Genomic DNA, 4,990 nt, shown 5'->3' with positions numbered 1-4,990 from the left:
ATGGTGTTGAAATAGCTATCGTTGAAGTGGAAAGAGACCTCTGACACTGAGTGGAAGAATGCTCAATATGTCCAGACATTGTAGAGCAGCCATCAACAAATCAAATGGGATGTTGAACTAAATAGCTAAAACCTATAAGTTAGAGGAAGTGTTGATCAAACTTTATAAAGCTCTGACCAGACTGCAGAGAACAGCCACGAGAGTGATCCCTAATGCAAGGGTCTGAGTTATGAGGGGAGATTGAACAGACTTGAGGTTATTTTTAACCAAACTAGCGAGAACAGAGCGGGTTCAGGTCAGGCGCTCAATTTATGCCCTGCCCAATTTTACACTCCCTTGAAGGCAAAATAAAGCAGGGTGTAAGTTGGATGTCTAACCCAAACCAACCATATTTCCACCAGGTGGATTGGGTTAAATTTAGAGCTCAGGTTCATATACCCCCACTAAGGAGGAGGAGTGAGACACAGAGTAATTCACAGAGTGAATTATAAAGCACCAGTGAGCAGGAGAAGGTGGGAAGGAATGATGAGCAAACAGCTATTTTCCCCAGACAGGACAAAAATGACTGACCTTGACTGCACAAGGGCCAAGAGGCTCAGTTTTTAAAAGATAAATGATTTTGCAGCATAGATCTCATATGCAGGCACTGGAAACAGTCTCTACTCATGTGCTGCCGATAGTGGATAAATCGGAGGAGTCCACAAACCACATGTGGAACAGCCTGTCCCAAGTATGACAGGACGCGAAGAACATTGCCTTCAAGGTGAGTGGCTTTACCCTTTGAATATTGGTGGGTTGCCCTTCTGAAGTGTAGCGAGTAATTCACCACACCCTTGTGCCATCTACAGTGAGCTGCAGGCTGTCATTCATGAATCAGGGTTTATACCTTCTGAACTGTCCTTCAATTTCTCTCAGACAATGAGCACTCCACAGCTGGCTTGGCTGACAGATGGCTATTGATAGAATCATAGAATAGTACAGCACAGAAGGAGGCCATTCGGCCCATTGAGTCCGCGTCGGCTTTTTCGAAGAGCAATCCAGTTAGTCCCACTCCCCGCTCTTTCCCCATATTTCTGCAATTTTTTCTCCTTCAAGTATTTATCCAATTCCCTATTGAAGGCTGTTGAATAACTTTATACCGCCGAAAAACTATTAAACTGGGTGAGCAGCATGCTCGCACCTGTTTTCAGATTGTCCGCTCAGTTAGCACATCTGAGCATCCAGAAAGTGCCGCGTAAAACAAAGTTAGACAAAAAAAATCAATTTCATGGCTGTGCGCTAATGAAATGCACCCTGTGCAATATTTTGCTGACATCCGTGGCTAAGGTTGGGTTCACGTTATACAACTGTTTAGTAATGGCCAAGCCTCAGCTGGCTGTTTTCCCCCTAGATGCTGATCTTTTAAATAAAACGTAAACTGTGGTAGCAGAATGTAAAATTGTAATTCTTTAGTGTTAGTGTTTAATTACAGCTTGTGTAAGCCAACAAAAAGAATAATATACTAATTTTAACAAAATCAATAGCATAGGCCAAGTATTTCCGTCTGCATACCTAATGTCGAAGCAATCACTGGTACAATCCGCTGACTCTTTTAACAACAACACAATGACTATAAAAATCTGGAATTAATATGCTATAGTGCTGGCCAATTAATCACTGATATTTTGCATGATACTCTCTACAATGAGATGGTATTGTCCTAAGTAATTTGGCTGTAATATCAAATAATTGTGCAATTATTTTTCATTTCATAATATTTACATTTTTAAATATTGTAGCTGACTGGCCAGATACAGCCAAACCTGTTTAGTAATACAACAATTGCATTGGGATCTTTCCACTCAAGACTACACAGTTGGTTTAGAAAAAACAGTCTCTGCTTTTGGTTGTACTCTTTCAAGATATATTTTCCTCATGTCATTATTGTTGTGTATCTGTAAAGCATGCACTCCCATGTTCCGCCACCAGGGAGCGCATCCCCTGAAGTCCCATGGGATCCCAGCATCCCTTGGGAGCACTGTATATAAGCCAGCCCCTAAGGCCTGTTACTCACTCTGGAGTGTCTTAATAAAGACTGAGGTCACTGTTACTTTAACCTCCCTGTGTGCAGTCTCATCTGTGTTAAGAACACAACAACTGGCGATGAGTACACGAATCCAACGCAAAGATGCAGCAAACTGTGGGCATCCTGGAGAAGTTCTTGGAGGTTGAGGACTGGGAAGCCTATGTCGAATGGGTAGACCAGTACTTTGAAGCCAATGAGTTGGACGGAGAAGGAAGCACTGCAAAAAGGAGAGCGGTCCTCCTCACGGTCTGCAGGGCACCGACCTACAGCCTCATGAAGAATCTTCTGGCTCCGGTGAAACCCACAGATAAGTCATATGAGGAGCTGTGTACACTGGTTCAGGAGCATCTTAACCTGAGGGAGAGCATGCTGATAGCGAGGTATCAGTTCTATACGTACCAGCGATCTGAAGGTCAGGAAGTGGCGAGCTACGTCGCCAAGCTAAGGTGACTTGCAGGACAATGTGAGTTTGATGGCTACCTGGAGCAAATGTTCAGAGACTTTTTTGCACTGGGCATTGGCCACAAGACCATCCTATGAAAACTTTTGACTGTAGAGACACCAACCCTCAGTAAGGCCATTGCGTTTATGTCCACCAGTGATAACACCTAACAAATCTCTCAGCACACAAGTGCTAGCAATGTTCATAAATTAACTGGAACTGTGTTTGCGAGCAGAAATGTACAGGGCAGAAACCACGAGAATGCAACTGCCAGCAGGCCTCAGGTGACCCAGATGATTCAGAATCCGCAACAAAGGATGAATACAAGGCAATTCACACCTTGTCGGCGTTGTGGAGGCTTCCATTCAGCATATTCATACCACTTCAAAGGGTATGTTTGCAACAGCTGTGGAACAATGGGGCACCTCCAACGAGCTTGCAGATGAGCTGCAAGCTCTGCAAAACCTGCTAACCACCACATGTCAGAGGAAGATCGGTCCATGGTGGATCAAAGCAATTTCAAGCCTCAGAGAGAGGAGGCAAATGCTGAAGTACACGGGGTGCACATATTTTTGATGAAATGTCCACCTATAAAGCTAAACGTAAAATTGAATGGCTTACCCGTAGCCATGTAACTGGACACTGGCGCTAGCCAATCCATCATGAGTAAAAAGATGTTTGAGAGACTGTAGTGCAACAAGGTACTCAGACCAGCCCTGAGCCCCATCCACACGAAACTGAGAATGTACACCAAAGAGCTTATCACTATCCTGGGCAGCACCATGGTCAAGGTCACCTACGAGGGCACGGTGCATGAACTGCCACTCTGGATTGTCCCGGGCGATGGCCCCACACTGCTTGGAAGGAGCTGGCTGGGCAAAAATCCACTGGAACTGGGATGACATCCGAGCACTATCACATGTCGATGAGGCCTCATGTACCCAGGTTCTTAACAAATTTCCTTCCCTTTTTGAGCCAGGCATTGGAAATTTTTCCGGGGCAAAGGTGCGGATCAACTTGGACCCAGAGGCATGACCCATTCACCACAAGGCACGAGCGGTACCTCACATGATGAGGGAGAGAGTGGAAATCGAGCTGGACAGGCTGCAACGCGAGGGCAACATCTCCCCAGTGGAATTCAGCGAGTGGGCCAGTCCGATTGTTCCAGTACTCAAAAGTGATGGCACAGTCAGGATTTGTGGCGAATATAAAGTAATTATTAATTGTTTCTCGCTACAGGACTAATACCCGCTACCTAAGGCAGACGACCTATTTGCGACGCTGGCAGGAGGCAAGACATTCACTAAGCTCGACCTGACTTCGGCCGACATGACGCAGGAGCTGGAGGAGTCTTCGAAGGGCCTCACCTGCATCAACATGCACAATTGACTGTTCATCTACAACAGATGCCCGTTTAGAATTCGGTCGGCTGCAGCGATCTTCCAGAGAAACATGGAGAGCCTACTCAAGTCAGTACCACACACGGTAATTTTCAGGACGACATATTGGTCATGGGTCGGGACACCGTCGAGCACCTACAAAACTTGGAGGAGGTCCTCCAGCGATTGGATTGCGTAGGGCTGCGGCTGAAGAGGTCGAAATGCATCTTCATGGCAACAGAAGTGCAGTTTTTGGGGAGAAAGATCGCGGCGGACGGCATTCGGCCCACAGACGCCAAGACAGAGGCTATCAGGAACGCGTCCAGGCCACAGAACATCATGGATCTGCTGTCGTTCCTGGGACTCCTCAACTATTTTGGTAACTTCCTACTGGGGTTAAGTACCCTCTTAGAGCCCCTACATGTGTTATTGCGTAAAGATGAGAACTGGGTATGGGGAAAAAAACAGGTAATTGCTTTTGAGAAAGCCAGAAACATTTTATCCTCCAACAAGCCGCTTGTATTGTATAACCCGTGTAAAAGACTCGTGCTATCATGTGATGCGTCGTCGTACGGAGTCGGGTGTGTATTACAACAAGCTAATGTTGCGGGGAAGTTGCAACCTGTCGCTTATGCTTCCAGGAGCTTGTCTAAGGCCGAGGGGGCCGACAGCATGATTGAGAAAGAGGCATTAGAGTGTGTGTTCGGGGTAAAGAAAATGCATCAGTACCTGTTTGACCTCAGATTTGAGCTGGAAACCGATCACAAGCCCCTCATATCCCTGTTTGCTGAAAACAAGGGAATAAATACTAATGCATCAGCCTGCATACAAAGGTGGGCACTCGCGCTATCAGCGTATAACTATACCATCCGCCACAGGCCAGGCACCGAGAACTGTGCGGATGCTCTCAGTCAGCTACCATTGCCCACCACGAGGGTGGAAATGGCGCAGCCTGCACACTTGTTGATGGTGGCGCAGCCCGCAGACTTGTTGATGGTCATGGAAGCGTTTGAAAATGATAAATCATCTGTCACGGCCTGTCAGATTAGGTCTTGGACCAGCCAAGATCCTCTGCTGTCCCTAGTAAAAAACTGTGTACTGCAT

The sequence above is a fragment of the Pristiophorus japonicus genome, chromosome 7 (genome assembly GCF_044704955.1).
Source record: "Pristiophorus japonicus isolate sPriJap1 chromosome 7, sPriJap1.hap1, whole genome shotgun sequence".
Taxonomy (NCBI): Eukaryota; Metazoa; Chordata; class Chondrichthyes; family Pristiophoridae; genus Pristiophorus; species Pristiophorus japonicus.
Note: the sequence above shows the minus strand (reverse complement) of the source record.